Here is a 12,670-nt window from a genome sequence, read left to right as displayed (position 1 = left end):
ATATAAGTCTAGGCTTTTGCCTTTCTTGCTCTGTTCAGTGTTTTAAGGCAGAACTTAACAATGTATATATTATCTTTAAAAAAAAAAAAAGAGTTCCTTGACAATAAAAAGATTCCTTTTAATATTTATCGCATGAACTGCAGTTGTAAGTAGATGGAGCTTGTTCACACATACACAGTGGATCAGATAAGAAAAAGATCTAATTGTTGCATCTCTTATTAGAATTTGTATTAAGAACAAACTGATTCTTTGCTTTTACTGCAGTGTGATTTTATGTGATTTTGAGTACCAGAGATCTGAGATAGTTTTATAGGATATACCCTTGTACTTTCAAGGCATGTAAATTAGCTTTGGAGACGAAAGCAAGGTAAGATGAGCTGGTTCTGCTTAAGCAGCACACAGTCCAAAGAAACACAGCAGGTTGTTAGGAAATCACACTGAGCGAGAAATGTATTTAATTCCTGCCCTTAGGCTAAAACTGAGGATAGGACAAGACAGCCCCTGTTAAATTAACCAGCCTTCATGAAATGCCATACTTCACAGGATTTTTAAGGTTAGCTACTAAACAGAGACACTCAATTGCCCATTTCAAACCAAGAGAATAAAACATAATACAGTTACTCATCTGAGGAAGGCATGTATCATAGACATGCAGAATAAGGCACTTGAAAGAAAATACCTCAGTCTTGAGGCCCAGGCCACTTGATGAAGACAAGTGGAATGCTAAAATTTGGGCTTCATAATATCAAACAACATTGCAGAGTACCCCAGGCCTTCTGAAGCCTTTACTGGATTGGTTAGTCCAGTGTAGGATTCACAGATTTATGCATATACAGCATATCTAAATGTATGATCCAACCAAACTATGTTAGCAAACAACATGGTGCTTGAAACCTCAGGCAGAATGAATCTGCCACCAGTAACTGCTGCAACCATACCATGCTCCCCTGGCAAACACACCTTGGGTGTAACAACTCATCATATCATCCCTGTCTGAAGGAGGAGGGGCTGCCCCTTTCAGATTGTGCGCAATCAAAAGGATGGTGATTTAACATGCAAAGTGTGGATATTTGGATCTAGTTATCTTTTCTGTCCTTAACAGTCCACAACAGAAATGGCACGGTCTGTGTTGTAAGCATTATAGCATTAGCATTTTTGTAACTGAGTAATGAACAGCTGTTGTGCTTTGGCTGTTAAAAGCTTAATTGTGTGAACAATAAATTCTTTCTTAGCTGCACATAAGTTATGTTCTACAAACCATAATTAAATGGTTCATGGAACACTCCTTTCCTGACTCTGTGAAAGAATCTCACTCTTGACTGACGTGACAACTTCCTTCTACCCTGACACTTCAATGCAGAGATATGAGGCAAAATGCATGCTGCGTTTGTGGTGTAGTCTGGGGACCTGGATAAAGACTGTTCTTTATTATACTACTTATGAAAGCACATTTCAGCTTTGTCCTGGAAGGACAAACTGCTGAGATTCATTTAGTTTCCCCCTTATGCTGTAGTCTTGGAAGTAAGTATTTCTAGTTATGTCCAGCTGTGATAAAGCTTTTCAGAGATAAACTTCACTTCATTAGGCACAAAGTTAAAACTGGAAATCTATAGGGGTCTGTGAGTTAGGTGTTTGCAGTGAATTCAGATCAAAGAGGTTTTTGGGTGCTCTGATCAGTACTTCCAGAGCTCAGTCTGTGAGCTTCGCACTTTCATAATGATACTTCTGCACGCCAGGAATTCATTTCCCATCTTATTCACCTAATGCATGAAGCGCAAAGTAAACAGGTTCAGTGGAAGACAACCACCTCTGGAGTGTTCATTCTGGATGGCAAAAAATATGAAATGCTTTTTGCAGCTATCCAAACCACCTGGTATGTAAAACTTCTGGGGAGTGTAAAGTAGGAGGTAGACAGTAAGAAAGGTGATAAAAGCATTTTTTGACAGGTGGCTGAAACAAAGGAAGTTAGTGTTAATATCACATTTTAAACATTCACAGTAACCTCCTGCAAGAACATGTGCCCAGAGATGAAGATGGGTATGTGTTTATCTATAAAGTCATGCACATGTGTGCGTGCGTGTGTGTGTGTGTGCATGCATACACAGGCAAGCCAGATTCAGAGCAGAATTTTAGTCTGGAGTAAATTACACATCTGTATGGAGTCAGGAAGTATCGGTTAGAAGAAAGCATAAATGTAATGGATTATTTCAACTTATTTTGACACAGGTATTATCATATGTCCTGCTACTCACAACTGTGGCTACATCCTTATCTTTGAATTGATTTGTGCAGAAATGACTTCATTGTAGGAAAAAAGTGTACAGTACCTCAGATACTTATGCAGATAACAGGAAAGGTAAAAACATTCAGCATTTAGGTGAATACTGGGAGAAGCTAACAGTGAATTTACCAGTGACTGTGCATCATCCAGTTTGAATTTAATTAATGCGACACGGCACTTTCAGGACAAGTCTCCTAATATCACTAGCAGAGCCTTCCCTGCTCCTTCACTGTGAGATCATTTTGAGAGTGTACATCTTTGTCCCGAGAGTATACTTTGTGTCAGTGTGATTACCCTTGATGGTTATTATACATCCATTAAATAACAATGCTGCCATTCAAACACTTTATGGAATGAGACATTCATATGATATTTTTCACTGCAAGATTATTTATATACATATATATATATTTATTTATTTTGCACCTCACAATATTTCTAATGATAATACACATTTCCTTAGATTCATGGGATACTAATTAATTGGCAGTTTCACTGACACTGTGCTGAATTAGTGGTGTCATGGATCAACATGTCATGTTCTATTTCTGCATACTTTGCCAGTGTAGGTATTCGCTCTGAAGATTAGCAACATATTTTCTCTGCATCCTTCAGTAAAATCTTTCTTCTCTGTGATATATATAAGAAAGTAAAAACATATAAAGGTGCACACATACATGCATGTAAGTTGAAGCTATCATATTTGTGCTCTGAAATTCTATTGTGCCTTGCACTGTGGAGTGCTGCTCCAAGATTATAGCCTCCTTGCACAGACATATAAGTAAAATAATAAATAATTATGATCCAGTAGTTTCTGTATAGAAATACAGAATCCTTAGAGTTGGAAGAGACTTTTAAGGGTCATCTAGTCCAACCTGATATGTCCAGTCCAGTCTATGTTTAGTTCAACTCCACCTTATATGCTTATATGCTCCAAATTATATGAATGAAAATGGGAACATGCAAAATTGCTTTCTCCATCTTTCTAAAGGTACTTAACACACATCAATACACTTTGGAAAATAACATGGAATTATTCATTAAAAATAAAAATCAACTCCCTTCTTTTTTGCCTATTATTGGTTCTATTTCTTAAGTGCCATGTCAAGAGTCAAGTTACTGATGGCTAGTACTCTTTTTCAACACAGGACCTCAATCAAAGTTCAGCCATGCAATTAAGAAACCTTATAAAAGTTATTAACTAATAGCTCTGTATGAACTCAGCCAGGCAGTCATCCCTGCTGCTTTGAAATGCAAATAATTTTGAACAAAATTCTGCAGCTTTGAATATGTAAATACTTTACAAAGACATGTCTGTATCAGTACTCCATAGCTACTGAACTGAAGAGTTGTAACAAATAAGAAAAAGCAAACTGATTCTCCATCAGAGCACGCAATTCTGAACATCATACATAAGCCATGCGAATGTGCTATATTTGTATCTTTCCTCTGTCTCATTTTGAAGCCTCTATAGGTAAAAGCTAGAGCATACCTGACCAGTTTTAGCCAGAAGAGATGAGAGACAGACCTGATTTTATGTCATTAGCCACTCTCCCCACCTTCCAGCCTTTCAAGCAGTTAAAACACCCAGTGTATCATATCAGAGATGACACCTCTGCCTGATGTTAATGTAACTTAATACTTTATCTTCTAAGATTCTCTTTTCAAAAACACAACTGCATTAAATAAGCCTGCTAGGGTGATGTTTTGCATTGCAGATGTCTGACTCATACTCATTCTACTAAACTCTACCAGCTGATCCTCAGAAACAGTCCTACTTTTAAGGGATTTTAAATCATATCCTGCCCATTGCTCAAATAGTAAGGCATCCAGATCAATTTTTACAAGCCTCTGCTCAGAGGCAGTAAATTTTTCTTCCTGTATGAGATCATTTCTTCCTGCCTCGTTTGATGAGTTTTAGCATTCCTGTACGTTGAGCATGGGACACATACTGCAGGGAATGAAGGGTCTTTGCCATTCATGTCACCATCTGTCACACTTCAGTAAGCAATACGCTAACAACACCTGTGCTCAGTTCTTTGCAACACAACAACTTTGCTCATGTGTGTTCAGTGGACAGTTTTGTGTGTGAGCAGCTACAGCTGGCAGCAAAGATTTCACCTATGGGGTGAAAACTGTTATCCACCTCAGAGTGGTTTGGGATGGTTTTTCTCTTGCAGCCTCAGCTCTCAGCTACCCATCATACACAGTTTTTTTTGAGAGCATCCATCTAATCTGGCTTCCTGATCTCTCCTGTGACTCTGACACCAAGCTCTTCAGGTAGGAGAGGAGAGAAGGGAGTCCTTGCTGCTGGACTGCAGCAAGAAGCAATGGAGGTTGTGCTGGGGATTGAAGAGAGCAGGCTGTGTGGATGGCAGAGATAAGCCAAAAAGGCTTGAAGGACAGCAAAAGAGAAACACGAAAACAGTAGATATTTAGGAATGGTCTTAGAGACACAATGCTGCTGGGGGACTGAAATTCTGGTGGTGGTGTTTTCTGCAATCTTGACATTCTCATCATAGTGTCTTTCATTGTAAATGTGTTGAGAAGGCTGTGTCTCACCAGGTCTTATGTTAGCAAAATGCTTAAGCTTTGTGATCTTAAGCTCTACCACAGGCCATGCCAAGCCTGCTTAAACATTCTCCAAGGGAGAGTTGTTTTCCTTACATTGGAGCATCTCAGAAATGATGTAAGTATTGTACATAAATTTCTTTGCCTCTTCAATTAAGCCTTTTTTGCTTCCACAGAGATTCTGCTCTCCCTTTCTTAATTGATCTCTGAAGCATCTCAGCTTTTAAATAAACTGCAGACATTAAGTAGCTGTTTGTCTGCATTCCAGAAATTAATAGATTGAAAGAAACTGAACAACAACAAAACAAAATCATGCTGCCAATGCACTTGGACTTGAAACAAAGATTTGATTCAATTGTTCTTCTGTCCTGGGATCATTCTGCACTGACTTGTCGGGAAAAGCTTCATGCACTAACACCGACTCAAAGGCCCCTGTCACACTGCATTTTTTCAGGAGAACTGGTACTTGTTTCCAACTGTACTCTGGTTATACTTCTAAGACTCAGGCCAGTATCCCATTATAGAAGACAGTATAGAACAAACAACAAAATGAGAGGAACATTCTGATGTGGTTATCCAGCAGAATTACTGATTACTGAAATTAAGCAGAGAAAAGAAACTACCACTATACCTTCAGTGTTCATTAGCTCAATTTAGCAGGTGCTTGCATTTGTCACAGAGAGATGAATCTTGAGAAGAAATTTGAAGGAAAAGATAATAAACCTTAAAGATTATCTCACAGGAGACATTTCATGCATAAATAACAGGAAAAGAACGTAGCGATATTTGCAAGAAGAGAGAATGACATTCCCACTGGCACCACTGGTAGGCTGAAGGTGATAAGGGTTAGAGAGAGTATTGTGTGAACAATTACGTGAAGACCTGTAAAAGAATAAAATTCAGCCTTTTTTTTTTTGGCATAAGCTAATTATGAACGTCAACTGTTCAGGGAAAGGTAAGAACACTGTCTCACTTTCACAATTAAGTAGCTTGTAAAAATTGCAAATATTTGCATTAAGAAGTTCTCAGGAAAAAAAAAAGAATCTTGGTTAAAAAAGTAACAAATCAGATATTTTCTGCATTCTGTTTCTTTCTCACTCAAAAAATGACATTTTGAAAGGTGAAGTTCTTTAAAATTACTTCTACCAAGTTGTCCACTGATCTTTAGTAGGTAATATCCCTATTTACTGGTGAAAAGCGATGTCAATAAGAGGTAAACATTCAGTAGGAAAGACAAGAATAGCGGTTACCATGACTACAGATGTGTTGATACACCTAAATGGGATAATGCAATAATGGGGAAAGATACAGATTTTATCTTTCTCAGAGATACAAATCTTTGAAAACAGTGCAACTCCTCGGCAGTTTATGCTACATTATATTTTTGAAGGGGCACTTCATGCTGGAAGAGCACCAAACCAATGCAACTATACGCAATGAATGGCCTTGGTGTAAAGTAACCTGCAGGGGTCTGCTGAGTGATGTAGGGCTTCAAGATGACGTCTACAATAACGTACTAGGAGAGTTCATATCTTTCCTTGCTAAATCATTTTAAACCCAAGTGATACCAAACAAAAATCCAGCAAGCTCTGTTTCACTGATGATTCTTGGAAGATTGTAATGTTCCATTTTCAGAGAATGGCATCACAGGAAGAAAAGCAAGTCTAATGTAGTATGGGAGGGAAAATCAAATGACAACAAATAAAGAACTACAACTTTTGCTCTTTGGGAATGCGGCAGTTGCAAGAGTAATAACCTCATTTCAGAGAATACCTTAATGGGTTTCACAGTGTGTCCAAGCAAGTCAACTTTAACCCAGCTGCTATAAGCAGGAAACTGAGCAAGAGAATGCGTTCTTCCATTAGGCAGAAAGCTCTGATAATATAAAATGTGGCAACTCAGACAGAGTGCCCTCCTAAAAAAGAGGCAGTTCAAGTCTCTAGCTGCAGGGACTGCTTGAAGCCCGTGCCTGCCAGTGAAGGGAGCCAGGGTTTCCACCCATATGAGTTGTGAGCAGGGGGATGATCTGCTCAAGGAGGAAGTGGAGAGATTAAGGAGAATCAGAAAGTGTGAGCAGGAGATAGACTGTTGAATATAAGTTGAATAACTCTCTGTTGAATCTGTAAGAAATACACTCAAGTGATACCCTCCAAAACAGTGGTGGACCCCCTGCCCTGCCATTATCAAGCAGAGAGAGGCAATTTAAGGGCAGATGAGGAGTGGAAAGAGGTCCCAGCTTGGCATCACAGGCAACTCCCACCCTGACTTACTTTTTTTGACCATGGAGCTGTTTCACTTGGCACCTGAGGCTCCTGCCTGTCTCAAAGGGGGAAATGGATCACAGCCTAGGAGCTGTCAGGGCTTGCTCGGAGGGCTGTAAACTACATATGAAGGGGGAAGGTGATAATACTAAGACTGCTAGAGATGAGCCTAGGGGAACAAAGATGAGACTGAGGGTGAGGCAGGGGACTTAACTGAAGTACATCTACAGTAATGCACGCAGTATGGGCAACAAACAGCCCAGCTTTGCACTCAGATTGGCTGTTGAGGTAAAATAGAACAAAAAACTTCTTTACCAACATATTAACGGAAAGAGGAGGGCTAAAGAGAATCTCTATCCTTTACTGGATGTGGAGGAGATTGTGACTGCTGAGGATAAGGAGAAGGCTGAAGTTCTTGATGCCTTCTTTACATCGGTCTTTAAAAGTCAGACTAATTAACCTCAGGGTATTCTATCCCAACCTGGAAATCTCAGATGGGGAGCAGAATAACTCCTCCACGATTCAGGGAGAAATAGTTAGAGACCTACTACTCCTTCTGGACTGCCACAAGTCCGTGGGGCCTGAACGGGATCCACCCAAGGATGTTGAGGAAGCTGGCAGAGGTGACAGCCAAACCACTTTCCATTACAGAACAGCATTTCTGGTCAGCTGGAGTGGTCCCAGAGAACTGGAGAGTTGCCAGCATGACTCTCATCTACAAGGAGGATCTGGGAAACTACATGTCTATCAGTTTGACCTTGGTGCCAAGTAAGGTTACCATAAAGTATATCATCTTGAGAGAGATCACACAGCATGTGTAGAACAGGTGGAAGATTTTAATATTCTCCTAGAGAAGGTGGCAGCCCATGGCTTGGTCAGATACACTCATTGCTGGGTAAAGAACTGGTTGGCTGGCTGGGCCCAGACAGTGGTGGTGAACTAGCTGTCCGATCACGAGTGGTGCTCCCCAGGGTAAGGTATTGAGGCCTGTCCTTTTCTGTATCTTACTGATGACCTGAACGAGGGCACTGAGTGCACCCTCAGTAAGTTTGAGGATAACACCAAACTGTGAGGAAGTGTTGATCAGCCTGGGTGTAGGAAGGCCCAACAGAGCAATCTTGTCAGGCTGGATAGTTGGGCTGAGGCCAGTGGGATGAAGCTCAATAAAACCAAATGTCAGATCCTGCACTTTGGCCACAACAACCCCAGGCAGTGCTACAAGCTTGGGACAGAGTGTCTGAAAGACTGTGTAGAGGAAATGGTCCTGGGGGTATTGGTTGACACTTAGCTGAACATGAGCCAGCAGTGTGCCCAGGTGGACAAGGTGGCCAACGGCATCCTGGCTTGCATTAGAAATGCTGCTAGGAACAGTAGGAGAAAGGAAGTGATTGTCTCCCTATACTAAGCACTGATGAGGTCATACCTTGAGTACTTTGTTCAGTTTTGAGCCACTAACTACAAAAAAGACATCAAAGCCCTGGAGTGTGTTTACAAAATGGCAACCAAGTTGATGAGAAGTCTGGAGCACAAGCCTTGTAAGGGGCAGCTGAGTGAGCTGGGATTATTCAGTCTGGAGAAGAGGAGGCTCAGGGGTGATCTTATGCTTCACTAAAACTTCCTGAAGGGAGGTTGTCGTGAGGTGAGGGTCAGCCTCTTCTCCCATATGACTACTGACAGGATGAGAGGGAATGGCCTCAAGTTGAGCCAGGAGAGATTCAGAGTGGATGTTAGGAAATTCTTCTCTGAGAGAGTGGTCACACGCTGCAATGAGCTGCCCAGGGAGGTGGTGGAGTCACTGTCCCTGGAGGAGTTAGATGTTAGTTAGCATGTTTACATGCTGTACTGAGGGACGTGGTTCAGTGGGAAATATTGGTGCCAGGTGGATGACTAGACTGAATGATACTAGAGATCTTTTCCAGCCTTGGTGATTCTATGATTCTGTGTTTCTAAAGTGTTAAGTACTATCCTTGTTTTCCATGTCTGTGCTAATTAATGCAGTCTGAATAAATTAACTCAGAACTAAATCAGTAGGAAGAGTAACTGCATTGATTAAAGAGAAGGAAGTAAAGATTTTTTCATCATCAGTTCTACATTTAAAAAAACTATCTTTCTTCCTGTTGAAAGAAGGGCTTTCTTGTGAAAATGTCCTGGCATGGCAGGAAAACTGACATCCCTGTTACCTCTATAGGATCTCTTGCATTGAAAAAAGAGAATGGAATTCTCTCAGAAATTTTAATGCTGACATACAGATGCCTCCGAGCTTCCACCAGTTAAATTTTTATAATGGAAAGCTGCTAGAAAGCTAATAAGAAACCTGCTTTAAATCTGTGCCAGGTGCAATGTTTCTAGGACTAGTACATTCAGGCATAATTGAATCCTACTTCAGTAATCCATTTAGAAAGCCACAGGCACCTCCAGAAGGATTTAGGACATCATAAGAAAGAATCCTGATGTAAACTGTTACAAATGGTTGTTTCTTTGAAATACCTGGACTTCAAAGCCTGAAGACCTCTATGGCTGTCAGAATGAATGAAGGATTCTGGTGATGTGATGACTGACTGTGCCATTTGCAATGAGATCGATAACTATATCAGTACATTTAAAAACCTCCTGCATTTTAGTATTATTTCATTATAGACTGTGCACTGAAAGATCCTGGTTATGTTGATGATCTAATCTATACATAGCAAGACAAATAGGTAACAATGAACTTACAGGCTGTTAGGAGAGGAAAACAGATTAATGTACCATCTGTATAATGATGTCAGGTGACAACTGCAGATAAATACTTAACATGACAAAAGGGAGACCAAAACTTCATGGTCTTCCACAAGGTAGGGGCCTGGCAGAAGTAGTGCTGTGACTGCAGTCACCAAGAAGGTTTCAAGCGATTTCAGTGAGCAGCCTTGGCTCCCCTGCAGTTTTCTGATAACATCTGCACAGAACCTAGATACTAACATTGTGAGAACAGGCTAAAACATTTGAAAACAGAGCATACACAGGAAAGTTAAAAGGTTGGTCAGTTAGTACTGTAAGTACTGGTTTTGCTTCATGACATTACTCAAAATGTACTTGGCCAAATGGTTCTGAATATTTTTATCTTTGCAGCCAAGCACACCTGGGAAGGCAAATAGAGCTTATGGGAGACACTGCTCTATCAGTTGAAGGATTTGGCTGGAGGTAAGCAACTTAAAGCTCATTGCTCCAACTAGTTGAAACTAACTAAGTAGCAAACAAGAAGTCTGAAAAGATTGAAGCCAATGCACCTTTTTTTGTGCTAAAACAAGAAATTCAAATATGGGTACTGCCCCTATAGTTGGTGGGGAGGTAAGATTCACTTTGTAACACATGCTTAATTACAGAATTTTTCTGGCTAATACAAGGAGAAGAGAAATGCATCAGCTGTGTACTTTTTTTCCACCTGGATAAGTGTGTTAGCAGCTGTTCTGTTTGTACCTTGCACAGAAACCCTATCAGTCAAAACAAGAGACGTAGTCGCTGGGGACTGTCATCATACACAAGGCCTTCAGAGTACTCAGCATGGAAGGAAGCATCTGAGCTATCAGATGCTGTTTGGAGACTGCAGTAGTAGTCTGTAGGGACAATGCAGCCGGTACAGCATTATGTTTGGTACATTAGAAGTACAGACAAGAGAATAAACACATTTCTTAGTCCTTGTCAGAATGCCCTGAAGTGCAAGACAGATCTCTGTTGGTTCAGTGCTGTTGAATTCAGAGTGACTATGATAGCAGAAAATTGTGGCCAGCACTCAAGAGCAGGAACAAAAGTTAGAAGAGATATATTTCAGTTAATTGGTCAATGCTAATAGGCTCTGCAGGAAGAAATTGTGTGGTAGACCTAACTATAGACACTTAAAGGATCAGAAAAGGAAGAAACCCTAGGGACACCATACAAAGGTACTACTTAAAGTAGTGTTGGTTATAATGTATGAATTTCAGAGAAAAATAAAATTATGAGCCACGTTGAGGATTTCCTGTTGGCAGAAATGCTGAAGTAGGACATCCAGAAATAAATCCTGACATGTGTGGAAAGAAAGAAAAGGTGAAGAAAGGAAGGGCAACCGATATCATCTGCTTGGACTTCTGCATAGCTTCTGAAATGATCCCACACTGCATTCTTATCTCTATGTTGGAGAGAGATGGGTTCAAAGGCTGGATTATTGGTGGATAAGGAATTGGTTAGATGGTCACAGGCAGAGGACTGTTGTCAATGGTTCTACGTCTGGGTGGGTTTGTTCAGTCTGGAGAAGAGAAGGCTCTGGGGAGACTTCATTTAGTCCTTCCAGTACATGGAAGGTACTCATAATCAGGCAAGAGACTGACTTTTTACATGGTCTGAAAGTGACAGGACAAGATAAGAGAGATAAGATGCATGGGGGAATTTTTTCACTGGGAAGATGGTAAAGGAGTTGAAGATGTAGCCCAGAGAAGTTGTGGATTCCCCATTCCTGGAGACATTCAAGGCCAGGCTGGATGGTGCCCAGGGCTGCCTGATCTTGTGCCTGATCTAGTGGTTGGCAACCCTGTCCACAGCAGGGAATTGAAACTAGGTGATCTTCAAGGTCCCTTGCAACCCAAGCCATTCTATCATTCTATGATTATGTGATCTTAACAGGTTAAAATATATTACCATTAAATCCCTGCTTTAATCATACCCATGACTTTAAGAATGTTACCCCTTACATCTAATGTTGTCGGTGTCAGCTGAACAAAACCATTTATGTTGAGAGAAACAGGAAGAGAATATGGAAGGCAAAAACCTGCTGAAATTATCTCACATTTTGTCATGTAGGTCAGAGTCACAATCAAATCTTTGACTTGGACACAGACCATGACCTAGTGTCAGTGTTTTTGGTGAGAAACTATTTTCCAATGAACCTTTAAAAATACATTTGCAGCAATTGCCTTAAATTTGCTCAGGCAATAGTTGTGCTTCATTAAAAACATAATATTCTAGCAAGAAACAGTTTCAGTGGGTAATTTTTAACCAGTTTTATGTTCATGTGCACACAAAAAACGAGTATTTGCTTTAAAGTCTTTAAAAGAGGAGGCTGTTTATACCATCTGTAATAACACTCCCAGAATAACATACTTGACCTTGTCCTAAATAAAATTAATACTAAAACATCTTTCTCTTGCCAAAGCACTTTCATATGGCCTAATTAAAAAAAAAAAAAAAAGATAATAAAAAATGAATGCTTGAATCTGCATGGATACATCTATCTATAATGATGTCTCAGTTTTATTCCTAATTAAGAGCTCATTAATATCAAAGATGATTGTAAGAAACTCTGATGAGACCATATCATTTGGGATCTTAAGACAGAAAACAGCACCCTTGCTATCAACAGAAATTCACTTACTGAAAGCTCGCTGTAAGCTCTGAGACACCTCGATACCTCTTGCTGAAAGCTTTATGTAATATTTCACTCTCACTGTCTAGATCTGAAATGCAATATAAGCCATACAGTTTTCCTGACAAACTGAAGAAAAGGGGAGAACTGAGGGAGGGCAGTTGGTTCACTCTGGAAAGCATT

The 12,670-nt window shown here is 40.2% G+C and overlaps 1 protein-coding gene across 8 annotated transcripts in view; it reads right to left on the bottom strand.

Annotated features, from left to right (window-relative positions):
• Positions 1 to 12,670, bottom strand: part of LINGO2 (leucine rich repeat and Ig domain containing 2) — a 454,439-nt gene that overhangs the window by 6,810 nt on the left and 434,959 nt on the right. The gene's annotated exons all lie outside the window — the stretch shown is intronic.

Source organism: Coturnix japonica, chromosome Z (genome assembly GCF_054131305.1).
Source record: "Coturnix japonica strain WE chromosome Z, WE-NBRP24, whole genome shotgun sequence".
Classification (NCBI taxonomy): domain Eukaryota; kingdom Metazoa; phylum Chordata; class Aves; order Galliformes; family Phasianidae; genus Coturnix; species Coturnix japonica.
This window is presented reverse-complemented; position numbering and strand designations above follow the sequence as displayed.